A 14,628-nucleotide genomic window follows, 5' to 3' on the forward strand; every position below is an offset into this window, starting at 1 on the left:
TTGGATCGGGTCCTGGTTAAACCAGTGTCTGCAGTTTGCAAAAATTCGTCAAGCTTTACATTTATGATGGGTACATATTTCTGCATCTATATTATGCCCCATAGATGTCACTGAGCACCGTGGGTTAGGGCTAAGAGGCACAGAGAGGGTCGGTTTCGGGGTGTTGCAGTCAGTGTCCCGGCAGGAAACAGATGTCCTGCAGACTATCTGGAAAGCAGGTAATGGTTTGAGGAGCTGTGGGCAGAGCTAAGGAAACTGGTCATGGATGTCGTGGCTCACAGGGACTAACAATAGCTAAGAAGCGTGAAGGAGAAGGAGCAGGGTTGCCAGGACCCAGAATGAGCCAGAACCGAGGCTGGGGGTAGAGGACAGGCCGCCCCACAGGAGCTGTGACCTTCCGCAGTGGAGCACAGCCAGCCGAGGTGACCAAGACACAATCTTCTCCCTCCAGACTCTCAAAGACGCTTCCACGGTGGCGCCTGACCAGAAACCGGAGGGCAAAGACCTCACTGACGCAGCACAGGGGGACAGCCCTCGGGACAGAGGACTAGGAAGGAAGGTCACCATGCTGGCTACCAGCCAGGGACGTGGACAGGCCAGTCTTGCTGTTTTTCAATGGAACTTGGAAATCTGGATTTTGACATGCCATCTTTGCATTTGTAAATGCTGGCAACTGATTGGAAATATTTTTCAAGCACTGTCTGGCCCCAGGGAACTTGTGTCTGGGAGCTGCTGGTTTGACATCTCCAAACCAACATCAAGAGGGGAATTCAGAGTACCTGCTGGTAGAAGGCAGCCCCTACAAAGGGCCAGGTGTGTTGGGGGGCATGGTAGTGAGGACACGGGGGTGGGGGATCCCTCCTTTCATTAGCAGGTATAATAGCACCAAGAGGCACAAAATGAGTGGAAACTATGTGTAATTCTCTTTCTCGGTAAAGGCATCGTGAACCTCCCAGCACCCAGAATCCCTTCTGTGGGTCCACAATGGCCCTCCTCTCAGTGACACACTTGGCACCTCAGGGGGTACAAAGATAGCTAAGATCCAGTCCCCCCCGAAGGACTCTCACAGACAAGTGGGGTCAGTGATAAGAAACCTGGTGCCCAGAACACGCTCTGGAGAGCTGGGACAGGTGTGAAAACCACAGAGGACGTGGGAGCACGGCGGAGGCTCCCACCCGCCCAGGGCTGAAGCACGCTTCAAGGTGGAAGTCACAGCCAAGGGAGTATGGGAAACAGGCCCAGAGGGGAAAGAACAGAATCTCTGTGGAAGAAATGCAGGAAGTGTGGACAATCTAGTGCACAAAGTACAGGGGTGACGTGGCCCGAGAGAGGATGGTGTCAGGTCACAGAAGCCACATGGGGAAAAACAGACCTGATTCTGATTCAGGAGCAAAGATGAGCCGCTGAAGGGTTTTAAGGAGAAAAATAGGACAGTCAGCTCTGCATTTTGGCAGGGTAAAGTCAGACCTCCTCATGGAGATCCACTTGATCCTGTCTCTCCCAAAGTGGCCCTGACACTGTGCCCCCTCTGCTCCCTCCACCAGGATGGCCCCCCTCCCATGGCCAGTCCCCACCCACTCCTGCCAGCTGAAAGGCAGCTGACACTGCATGGTTGGACGGTGAATGAACGCACAAAGGAACGAATGAAGACCCACTTTTTGCACTGAGCCACCCCCAGGAGTCCCAAAGCACCAGTTCCCCTCCCTTAGGGCACTGACAGCACTGGCCTTGTCTCCTTTACTGGACTATAAATTTCCCAAATACAAACACTGGGCCTCACACAGGTTGATGGCCCCCAGCAGGGGGAATGGACTTTTATTAAATTTCTTCTCTGTACCGGGGACTTCATGTGCCTTGAATCATCTCACAACAGAGTACAAGTCGTCATCACAATACCCGGGAGGAAGAAGCAAGAGTTTATGCGCAAAGCGAATGGCCCACAGCCAAGACTGCCAGAGGGGAGAGTGGAGAGGTGAGCCCAGAATGCGGAAGTCTGAGCTACCAAGGAACAGGTGTGCCTTTTACTGGCCCAGGTTACCTGGCAAGGCAGCTTTGCAGCTTGCAATATGCCTTAATAATGAGAGTATTAACAAAACCAGTGGAGCACCAGCAACGGGGCGCCCAGGAGCGCTTGTAGGAGAGGTCGCTGGGGTTGGGGGGGTGACAGGGGAGGGAGAGATCACCAGGGGAAGAAAGGACTGCATTTGCGGAAGGCAAGGAAGATTTGGATGAGGCTTTGATCAGCATGGAAGGACTGGGACAGCCAGTCAGACCTGGGCATTCCACAGCTTCACGAGCACCTACTGTGTGCCGGGCACTGTGCTGGGTCCTGGGCTATGGCAGGGAACAAGACACAGTGCTCCCAGAGAGGTGACCCAGCAAGGAAGTAAATGATAGGTACATGAGCCGGTAGTCAGTGCTGTGCAGAAAAAGCAGGAAAGGAAGATGACAAGTGTCATTCCCAGAGGGCTCTCCAGGGAGGAGACACTTGCACAGGGACCTGAAGGAGGTGAGAGAAGGAGCTGAGTGTCCAGACAGTCAGGAGGAGGGTCCAGACAGAGGGAGCAGCCAGGCAGGAACGGGACTCGCACCTGCCCACAGAGGGGCCATGATGCAGGTGTGGAGAACCAAAGAGCAAAGAAGGTGTGCCCGGACCAAGTGAGGACAGAGGGGAGGTGAGGGCAGAAAGCTAACCTGGAGGGAGGGGGTGGCATGAGGGCGTGGTGAGGACCCAGATCTTACCCTGCTGGCCATAGAACAGAGAAAGGACAAGATGTGACTTAGGTTTTAATGGGATCCCTGTAGCTATGAGTAGGGGAAAGACAAAGAGGGAACAGGGCAGAAGCAGGGAGACAGGGAGATGAGACTGCCATGACCCAGATCGCTGGTGGCAGTGCTCGGTCCAGGGTATTCCTAGTTACTTGAAACTGGAACAGCAGTTACCTCCATCAGCAGGGTAATGGAGGGCACCTGGGTGGCTCAGTTGGTTAAGTGTCTGCCTTCAGCTCAGGTCCTGGGATCAAGTCCCACGTAGGGCTCCCTGCTTGGGGCAGGGGTCTGCTTTTCTCTCTGCTTCTGTCCCCACCCCCACTGTGTGCACATGCTCTCTCTCTAAAAAACAAAAATCTTAAAAACAAACCAACCAGTGGACTGGATAAACAAGCTGTGGGGCATTCGTACAAGGAATTACCACACAGTGAGAACAAGGAAGGAGCTGTTGATGACGCAACAATGTCGGGAAAGCTCACAGTAATTATGCTGAGTAAAAGCAGCCAGACAAAAGCAAAGAGCACCCGCTGTGCGATTCCATTTATACAGAAGATGGGAAAATGCAAACTATAGTGACAGAAAGGGACCAGTGGTTGCCTGGGGATGGGCGGGGGCGGGGAGCAGGGAAAGCCATGGGAGATTCTAGAGAAATTCTGGAGGGAGAGTTGATGGAATCTTTGACAGACTGGATGGGGCTGTGAGAAGAGTTGCAGATGACCCTATGGGAGCCAAGGGCAGGTGGCCCTAAAACTTGCCACTTTGGCACATTTTTAAAAATTTTTTTAAGTATTTAAGATCTTATTTATTTGCCCAACAGAGAGATAGCACAATATTTTATTTACTTGAGGGTGCCTGGGTGGCTCAGTCATTAAGCATCTGCCTTCCACTCAGGTCAGGATTCCAGGGTCCTGGGCTTGAGGCCTGCCTAGGCTCCCTGCTCAGCAGGAAGCCTGCTTCTCCCTCTCCCACTTCCCCTGCTTGTGTTCCTTCTCTCACTGTGTCTCTGTCAAATAAATAAATAAAATCTTAAAAAGGAAGGGAGGGGTAGAGATGGAGAAGGATACTCCCTGCTGAGCAGGGAGTCCAGCTCTGGATTTAACCCCAGGACCCCAAGATCATGACCTGAGCCAAAGTCAGATGCTTAGCCAATTGAGCCACCCAGGTGCCCCTTGATTTAATTTAATTTGGGGGAGAGGGCAGAGGGAGAGGAAGGGAGAGAATCCTAAGCAGGCGATACGGGGTTCGATCTCATGACCCTGAGAACATGATGGGAGCCAAAATCAGGAGTCAGACGCTTAACTGACTAAGCCACTCAGGCACCCGGGCATATTGATTCTAAAGTTACTTAAGAATTGGCCGGTGTAAGAAGGACAGATACTCAGACCCTCCTCTGTCGCCTAAAAGCAGGACATAAATTCCCATATGAAAGGTGCCTTCCCTATACCAAGAGGTAAAGAGACATCCTTATTATCACCAGATACAGGAAATTCAGGACCAAAATGGCCGTTTAAACAACACTTATTACTTTTTATTAATCTACTGCCCCAGTGCAAATTCTGTTTCTAGAATTCCTTACTAACTGAAGCTCCCGAAGTTAAGCTTTCTTCTCCTGTCAATTCTTCACAGATTTACTGTGCCTTTGTCTTAAAAAAAAATACAAAAACTGTGCCTTGGACATTTCTTCAGGTCTGAATTTCATCACTGGGCTTCTGTGGGCTCATAATTAAAACTTTGTTGTTGTTTTTTTCCTCCTGTGAACCTGTCTCATGTCAATTTAATTCTTAGCCCAGCTGGAAGATCTTGAGGGTAGAGAAATTTTTTTTTTGAGGGTAGAGAATTTTTCCCTCCCTTCAACCCCAACATGTGGGGAGGGCTGAGGGTGACGGGGGAAACGGGGGCGGGTGTCACCACAGAGGCGCACAGAGTGGAGGTGACAAAGTTGAATTCCCACATGAGGGCTGCAGCGGCTTGTGGGTCCGCACATGGCAACTTGCAGGAGGCAGGTGAATGGACTGTTCTGGGTCTCGGAAGGGAGGTGGGTATGAGAGAAGAGCGTTCGGGGAAACACGGAGCAGAAGGCAGCGGTGAGCTGGTCAACTGTGTACTGTAAAAAATTTGTGTATACTCCGACGCCCGCAGCTCAAGGCTGTGTTGTTGTGGATCAACTGTAGTTCTCCGAAGGGCAAGTGAAAAGCCCTCATTTATTATGCTTGTCCATGCCTGCACTGTGCATACTCCCACCATGGCGATTTCAAGCTCTGAATGGTGTATTTATTAGAGCAAAAGCTGACAGCTCCCCAAGCTAGGAGGAACAGGCTCCGGTAGCCCCTGGAAGGGGCAGAGTCTGAACAACCCTGACAATGAAAGTTTGGCAAGCACCCACCCTGTGGCAAGTTCACCATTCAGCCTTCACAATAGGCTCTCCACCCCTCAAAGGACAAAAGGAAGCCTGAGAGGTGCTTCGCTCAAGGCCACAGCCGCCAACCAACAAGTGGAGAGTCTGGGACTCAAACCCAGACAGACAGACACACTGCAGAGCTCAGTGGTTTCAGGAACAGTTTCATCAGGCTTTTACTCCAGCGTCTATGACATCACCAACATTTCCTCACACTGTTTAATTCCTCGAAGAGCCCCAGATTTTAATGGCGGAGTGACTATTCCAGGCGGGACAATCAGGGCAAGGGACACTGGCAAAAGGGAAGGGGGGGGGGGGTGGAAGCTGAGCGAGGTCACAGTGGGTGTTTCTCGAGAGGCCTCGAGGTGGGGAAGGTCTGACCTGAGTCAGGACCCCTCCAGCACATCACAGGCCCTGCTAAAACAAAGGACTGCACCTGTGCTCACTAGGGATTCAGTCAGATGAACCGGAAGGCATCCATCTCCCACCAAGTGGCCCAAACTGTGAGTCTCAGAGAACCTGAGGGCTATGAGGAGCCGTGTTCTGGCCTCTGGGGAGAAAGCCAGTCTATAAGAGACAAGTATAATCCAGGGCGCAGAGGCAATGGGAGAGAGAAAAAAACTTTCCTGTAGCAGTTTGAACCTCTCGTTCTGGGTGTCCCTGAGGCACAGCCCTACTCCTAGCTTGATATTCCCCTATATCCAATTTCTCAGTTTCCTTAAACTACCTCAAGGTGGCATCCTGCCCTGGGGACCCAAAAGAATCTCAAGGCACACACCTGCCTTGACAAGATGCCCCCTGCATTTCTCCTCCCTGACAGAGTGTTCGGTCATAACTAGATTCAGCTATAAATAACAGAAAACCCCAAAATCAAATACCCTAAACAACACAGAAGTTTAATTTCCTTTTCCATAAATGGAGTCTGGAGGTGGAGTGCCCAGGGCTAATGTGGCACTTCATAATCATAGGGACCCAGCCTCCTTTCATATTATTGCTGTCATCTTCAGTCCTTAACTTATGACCCAAGATGGCTCCTGGAGCTCCAGCCATCACAGCTACATTCCAGTCAGTAGTGAAAGGAAGAAGGGGTTAGAAAAACTTTTTTTAAGGGCAATTCCTGGAAGTCCCATATAACACTTATACTTCTATTGGTCAAAATGTAGTCACATGGCCACAGTTCGCTCAGGGGAACATAGACAATGTAATTTTTGCTGGGTTCCAATGTGTCCATTTACAAAGCAAGGTCTGTATTACCAAGGAAGAAAAGGGCCTGGCTATCAGGGGAATCACTTTCAAAATCTTATTCCTTCTACAGAGGTGGAGTGCATCCTAAACCTTCAGCCCCTCAGGCCCTCTAAACTGAGAATTTTCCCAACAGACGTTTGGAGAACTGATTCCACCAAAAAGAAATCAACACTGGGCCAGCGGATGCTGGGCAGGTGGTGGCCTGGGGAGCTAGTACATGGCCAAGGATCTCCTGCTACGTCCCTCTCTCCTGTCTTGTTAATCTAGTTAGAGGCCAGCCTTCTCTCTTCTCAAGACAGAAACCATACCAGTCCCACCTGGGCAAGGTCCCTTGCTGACTGGCTGGGAGCAGACACTCATCCATAACCCAACCGTCCCATTGACTGCCACAGAGAGCATTCACCAGCAATCCCCAAAATAAACACCTCCACCACCAGGAGGCGCCACTTACATAGAACCCATCCAGTGGGGTTCAGCAAGGCAGTGGCCTCCTGTTGCACAGTCACCTGGTGAGAAGCAGGGGCGTAAGAGCTAGATGGAGAAAGTGTTACTGCGCATCAGCTTCCAGAGAAGAGCTTGGTAAGGTGGCACAGGATGGGGTGGCCGAATAACAAAAGCTTGATACTGTTCCAGCCAGAACAACAGGGTGGAGGCAAGCAACAGGAAGCATCTGGTGGCATGTGGAGGATGGACTGGAGATGCCGGGAGAGGAGGATGAGCTGGCGGCCTCTCTGAGCCTCTGGGAGAAGAAGAGGAGGTGCCCTGACCCAGGCAGCACCTCCAGAACTACCAGAATTAACTAGTCCCTTGGCCACGTTTGTTGGGGCTCTGATCAGTTTTCTAGGGAGGAGGAATTGCCGGGTGAGAGCAGAAAGCATCAGGTGTCTTTTGGACACCTAGAGGAGAAGGGAAGGGTGCTCCCAGCAAAGGGAAGACCAGAGACAAAGGCATGGCTGTCCTGTTCTCACGGTATCCTTGAACCATCAGGCAGGCGCTGGGCTAGAAGGACTGCCTTTTGGGAGGCCCATGGTTAAATTTCAAAAACACTACGATGCTGAGTGAAATGAGTGCTCGAGCACAAGGGGCAAGAGTGCATTCAGGCGATTGCACTGATAAATACTGAGGGAGGCAAATCTTATCTTTTTAAAAAGACAGGTCAGTACTTGTCTGGGGTGCGGGAATTAACTTCAAAGAGGCACGGGGCGCCTGGGTGGCTCAGTGGGTTGAGGCCTCTGCTTTTGGCTCGGGTCATGATCCTGGGATCCTGGGATCAGGCCCCACGTCGGGCTCTCTACTCAGCGGGGAGCCTGCTCCCCGCCCCCCTGCCTGCCTCTCAGCAGGAGGAGGCACAAAGGAATACTCTGAGGTCACGAAAATATTCCGGATCTTGACTATTGTGGTGGTTACACAGGCCAAAATAGACCATAATTTAACACTTAAAAGGGTGCATTTTAATGGATGTAAATTACACAATAAAGTTGATTTTTAAAGTGTATGGAGATCCTGGGCCCCCCCTCAGAGATTATGATCTGGTTGCTCAGGGGTATAGCCTGGGCACTGGAATTCTGATCAGCTTTCCAAGTGTTCCCAATGTGCTGGAAGCAGCTATCCTGCAGGTGTAACCCGCAAACGTGCCTCAGAATCACAAGGTGTTGGTTCATGCAGATTTCTGGCTTCCATCCCCAGAGGCTCTGATGCTGGGGTGGGGTGGGACTGGAACAAGGTCCCCAGGTGATTCTTGAATGAAGAATTTGAGCGCCACTGACTTAGACCATGCTGTCCACTGGGAGGGAAAGCCAGGAGCGGAGAAGAGCACAGAGCTGGGCCCTGCTTTGTGCCCCTGAGCCAGACTCCAAACCACTCTGATCCTGCTTTACTGTGCACACTTTAGAATCCACCACAGTCGCAACAGTGGCCACTAGCTAGTGGTCGTGTATGGCTGGTGGGCACTTGAAATGCAGGTGGTCTGCTCTGAGACGTGCTGCAAGTAAAATTTGGGATTTGGGATGAAAAATGATTGTTTGAAAAAAAACTATAAAGCGTCTCAGTAATTTTTTATATTGAATATATGTTGAAATGACGATGTATTGGATACACTGGGTTAAATAAATTATTTAAATTAATTTTACCTGTTTCTTTCACTTTTTATCCCAAAATTCATTTAACTATGAAACTATTTTTTTTTTCCAGTGGGGAACTCATATTCTATAGAATTCCACTGAAGCACAGAGGATAAATGTATATTTTTAGTTCTAAAATGCTATGGTTCTTTAATTGATAGATTTCTGAAGAAAGATCTTCAAAGAAATATCTTCTTGCCAACGAGGCCTTCCTCACCCTTTTCCTAAGCAAGCTCTCCTCTTCCTGAGCACCCACTTGCCATGACACCAGGATTCAGCCATGCACCCATCTCTGGGATGGTCAGGCTCTGCTGACAGCTTGCGTAGTGCACAGGGGTTCAAAGTCCCCTCCATCAGGGACTAGGACGCTTACCCACAGTTACCAAGTACTACTCGCACATAAACCTATTCCAAAAACTGGTTTCAGTGGATTGGGCCGCTGCCTTCGGCTCAGGTCATTATCTCAGGGTCCTGGGATCGAGCCCCACATCGGGCTCTCTGCCCTGCAGGGAGCCTGCTTCCTCCTCTCTCTGCCTACTTGTGATCTCTCTCTCTGTCAAATAAATAAAATTAAAAAAAAAAAAAACTGGTTTCCTTACTGCCATCTTTACTTTCATGTCCGTACTTTATTTATTTATTTATTTTTACTTGATCTGCTAGATCTCTCCCCATCAAAGTTTGGTAGAGGACCCCTCCTCTACCAACTTTCCCTGGCAGTTCCAGTCTTCTCTGACCTTTCTACCAACTCAGTTCTTCCCACGTTAGAATCATCTGTGGCACTTCTGCCCCCAGGTGCACAAACCTAGGGCCACCCCAGTAAGACACTGACTTAGTGGGTCTGGGAAGGAGCCCTGCTACCTGCAGGTTCACAAAGGTCTGCTGAGGATTCTGGGACACCAGGAGCAGCAGGTATTTCTCTCATTTTCTATACCAGTCAAGTAAGTGTGTGCTCAGTGCTGCCTGGGGGCCTTGGGGAGCACAGAACGCAACAGCACCCTCACTCTGGGGAGCTCGGAGTAGCTGTGGAGGCATGCCCTCAACAAAACATGATGAGCACCACAAACAGAGTAAGAGTGAAGTGCTTGGGGAGCGGGGGCAGGTGGTGGATCATTATCAAAGCCAAGGTGGAGGAAGTTGAGGGAGGCCATGAAGAAGTGGATTTTGCCTGCTCCGTAATTAGGGTATTGTGGCTGTGGCCATACACAGAGTATACGCCTCCATATACCCTGGCTCAAAGTCAGAATGGAAAGGTCAGCAGAGGTCAGGATACAAAGGACTTCAAATACCAGGCTAAAAATGTCACCATTTTAGCCATAAATAAAGTACTTTTTGTCCTCTGGACAAAAGAAAATAATTTAAGGAACATAGTTGTCATTTTCCGGCATTGATTCACAGGATAGAAATCTCTGACTATGAATTTCTATGAGCATTTTTATTACTAACAGTGTGTCACATACCCTAACTGTAACCCTAGCCCTACCCTTAAGCCCCTAAACCCTAACCCTCTAGAGAAGTCTTTGAACTGCAGTGTATCAAGCACATATACTCACCCTCCTCTAGGTCTGAGAAAATGGCTTCCTCAACACACGATTTAAAAAAGGAGAGAGGGGCACCTGGGTGGCTCAGTGGTTTAAGCCCCTGCCTTCTGCTGAGGTCATGATCCCAGGGTCCTAGGATCAAGTCCCACATCGGGCTCTCTGCTCAGCAGGAAGCTTGCTTCCCACCACCCCTCTGCCTGCCTCTCTGCCTACTTGTGATCTCTGTCAAATAAATAAATAAAATCATAAAAAAAAAAAGGAGAGAGAGAAGAAGGCTAGTTATTCTGAAGAAGACCCAAATATTTAAGAATTGGAAATATTTCTGAAAATGGTGCAACAGTAGAGATAAAAACACAAGAACTGAATACCTATTTAAAAAGTATTTAGAGGGGTGCCGGGGTAGCTCAGTTGGTTAAGCGGCCGACTCCTGATTTCAGTCGGGTCCAGCAATCAACGTGAGGTCTGCTCCTCTTCCTCTGCCCTTCCCCTCCACCCATCCCCGGGTCACACTTATTCTCTCTAAAATAAATAAAAACTTTTTTAAAAATACAGTAAAATAATAAAAAGTATTTAAAGCCCCAAATCCCTTCCTTGCTTTGGCTGGGTGGATAGCAGCCCTGCCCATACAATCACCCCAGCAGAGACTGAGGACTTGTTCACTGGAAAGGTCTCAAACTGCAGAATGCCAGGCAAATGCCCTAACCCTAGTCCTTACCCCAAACCCCTAACTCCTAACCTTAACTTTCTGGAGAGGTCTGTGAACTGCAGGATACCAGACACATACTCTCACCCTCATCCTGACTCTAACTCTAGAGAAAAAAAAAAAAAAAAAAAGATGTGGCATATATATATGCAATGGAGTCTAAGTCAGCCTTTAAAAAGAATGAAATCTTGCCAATTGCAATGATGTAGATGGAGCTAGAGAGTATTATGCTGAGCGACATGTCAGTCAGAGACAAATACCACATCATTTCAATCATATGTGCATTTTAAGAACGAAAACAACTAGGGGCACCTGGGTGGCTCACTGGGTTAAAGCCTCTGCCTTCGGCTCAGGTCATGATCCCAGGATCGAGCCCCGCATCAGGCTCTGTGCTCCGCGAAGAGACTGCTATCCTTCCTCTCTCTCTGCCTGCCTCTCTGCCTGCCTGTGATCTCTGTCAAATAAATAAATAAAATCTTAAAAAAAAAAAGAAAGAAAGAAAGAAAAAACAACTAGCAAAGGGAAGTGAAAGAAAGAGGCAAAACAAGAAACAGATTCTAACTATAAAGAACAAACTGATGGTTACTGGAGGGGAGGTGGGGGGATGGGTCAAATAGGAGATGAGGATTAGGGACTGCACCTGTTGTGATAAGCACCAGGTACATGGAAGTGTTGAATCGATATATTGTACACCTGAAACGAATATTACACCATACATTAAGTAATGGAATTTAAATTAAAACTTTTAAAAAAGTAAAAGTGTGTGAAGACAATCCATTTTTGGTAAGGGAACACTAAACAGTGACTCTCCGCATACATAACATTATATTCTCACCTAGTTTTTCTTACATGAATAGCTCATAATACCCATGCTTCAAGATCTAATTTTCAAGCCATCTCACAACTCAGTATATAACATTTAGCTTCAATACAATTACCAATCCAAATCCACCAAAATGATGACCACCTGAAATCGACTTTATAGAGGGAGTGCCAAACAGTGAAAATAATTATCCTGTCTTTCTGCTTTTTAATGTTACTAGACAATTTTATCTTATTTTTTATAAGATTTTATTTATTTATTTGACAGAGAGCATCCACGAGAGAGCACAAGTAAGAGGAGAGGCAGAGGGAGAAGCAGGCTCCCTGCCGAGCAGGGAGCCCAATTCGGCACTGGATCCCAGGACATTAGGATCATGACCTGAGCGAAGGCAGACGCTGAACGGACTGAGCCACCCAGGCACCCCACTACTAGACAATTTTAAAATACATATGGTTCACATTGTTATATTTCCACTGTTCAGTGTTTCTTCCCACTTCCCAAAGGCTGACGATAGCTCTCAGTTCAGCCTAAGCATACACACAAGAGATTGATTTTAAACCTTTGCATGGGGGGTCCAAGAGTTTGATACACAGTAAAAAGAGATAAATAGCAAAAATTAAAACAGTAATGGGCAGCACTGAAAATGAGCGTGTCCCATACACCAAGCACATATGCCTCCATATTCCCTCACTGAATCTGCCTCCTGTCCTTGTGTGGGTTTGTAGCTACTGCTGTGTAACAGATTACTCCGAATATTCGCGGTTTAAAAGTTATGAGGGCGCACAGTTTCCGTGTGTCGGGAATTTGGGGGCCTCTTACCTGGGCAGTGCTGGCTCAGGGCCTCTCGAGTTTTCAGGCAGGATGAAAGCCGAAGCTGCAGTTAACCAAAGGCGTGATTGGGGTAGAAGACCCACTTTCAGAATGGCTCATTCCCCCCCTTGGCTGTTGGCAGGAGGCGCCAGGCCCTGCCCGCCACAGCTCTCTCCATGGGGCTGCATTTACGGGTGGGAAATGCGGACAGAGAGCCTGAGGCTGGGGAAGGGAGGCTGTGAATCGGGCCTGGAGGGCGGGAGCCGCCTCGGATGTGGCAGGGCTGTAAGGCTGGTGGAGGCTATTCGGGAGCCTCCACAGGACCCTCTCCTCCCTGCCTTCAACGCTGGACGAGCCCCAGGATTCAGTGAAAGCTTCCTCCTCCCTTTCTCCGCCATGGCTTCCAGACAGAAGCCCGCTCAAAAAGGACAAATCCTGATTGGCCAAGGGCTGAGCCAATCAGAGGTTCCCAGGCCAAGTCATGTGAGAAGAAGTCTGCCGGGGAATGATGGGAAGATTTTACTGGATCTTGACTAGAGCTGGAAATGGAAAACGCTTCGCCTTTTCGGCCTTCGGCTGCAGTCGTGCGTGCACGTGGCGGTTATCTTGGGCTGTGCTGGCAGTAGGCCTCAGCATGTAGAGTATGGAGAACGGGAAAGGGAGATGCAGAACCTGGGGCTTTGGAGTTATCACTGAGCCACCGTGTTGACCAGCTCGGGAACTGCCCCATCATGGGAATCCCTGCTACATTGGATTTTAAAAAGTAAAAGTGTGTCAAGACAATCCATTTTTGGTAACCATTTTGAGTTAGGACACCCATTTTATGCAGCCAGAAGCATCCACACTGATATTTTGAAGGCTGGTTTGCTCACCTGATCATAGCCCAGGCTCAGTTAAGCGTGGGACGGAGTGAGGAGCAGGGACACAGCAGGTGGTATGATGGAATGTCCATTAAAATGCTTTCAAATAGGAGATGTACATTAAAGGGAAGTAGCCCGACCCCACTCCCTACCTCCTAGTAAGACATGAAGACTGGAGCCGCCACCACTGTAAACTCAGCTTTGCAAGAAGACACGAGTTTTTCAAATATAAGTCTGAGAGGCAAAACAATTGTACAAATGTAGATATTTCCCAAAATGTGGGCTAGTGGAATGTCACCATTAACCTCCAAATGGGATATAAAGTGACAGATTATTAACTCTAAAGGATGGCCCAGGTTCAAAACCAGCCTGGAACAATTCCAACCAAAGTTTTTATTTTTCTCTCCTACTTTGTTTCTTTATCTTAGTGGGTAAAAAGTGTTGCATGCCTTATGTTTATCTGTTAATAATCCCATTATCCGTTGTAAGCTTTGCATAGTGGCACTATCAGCCAGTGAAGTTTATCTGAGGTGTAATTACTGCCAATTGAAAACTTTCCCCATAATCCTAGAATTTGCACTTCCTGTGCACTATGAAATTTTTACCACGTTACAGATGCTTCTTTATTCTCACAGTGCTAAAAAATAATGTGATTGCAAGATTTTGACTTGAAACTCTAGGCTGTTCTAACTGCTGGTAACAAAAACCTCAGCAAGGCAAGAGAGAGAACACGTTCTGTCCTCTCCTGCAGCTTCAGAAAAGCAGACTCTGCCTCATGAAACTGTCCTTGTAAAAGTGTTTCTAACAAAGGAGTCTTATAAGACACCCAGACTTCAAAGATTGATGTTGCTGCATCCTCTGACAGCCACCTTCAAATTCCTGTATTAGTTTGTTAGAGCTGCCATAACAAAATATTACTGGTTAGACCGGTGGCTTAAACATCAGGAATTTTCTTCTCATGGTTCTGGAGGCAGAAAGTTCAAGATCAGTGCTGGCCAAGTTGGTTTCTTCTGAGGCCTCTCTTTGGCCTGCAGATGAACATCTTGTTGCTGTGTCCCCAGATGGCCTTTGCCCTGTGTGCACATATCCCTGGTATGTTTTTGTCTTCTTATGGATGTCCTGTTGGATTAGACCTCCACCCTTATGACCTCATTTAAAGTTAATTACCTCTGGGTAATTGAGCCTGGCTGGATCAATCAGTTAAGCGTCTGACTCTTCATTTCAGCTCAGGTTGTGATCTCAGGTTCATGAGATCAAGCCTCATGCTGGGCTCCATGCTCAGCATGGAGTCTGCTTGAGATTTTCCCTCTCCCTCTGCTCCTCCCCACCAGTCATGTGCTCATGCATATGCTATTTAAAAAAAAA

General features: G+C 48.4%; 1 pseudogene; it reads left to right on the top strand.

Moving 5' to 3' along the window:
- Nucleotides 1-13,750: 13,750 nt before the first annotated feature.
- LOC123931994 lies at nucleotides 13,751-13,912 on the top strand (annotated as a pseudogene).
- The last annotated feature ends 716 nt before the right edge of the window (nucleotides 13,913-14,628 follow it).

The sequence above is a fragment of the Meles meles genome, chromosome 19 (genome assembly GCF_922984935.1).
Source record: "Meles meles chromosome 19, mMelMel3.1 paternal haplotype, whole genome shotgun sequence".
Classification (NCBI taxonomy): domain Eukaryota; kingdom Metazoa; phylum Chordata; class Mammalia; order Carnivora; family Mustelidae; genus Meles; species Meles meles.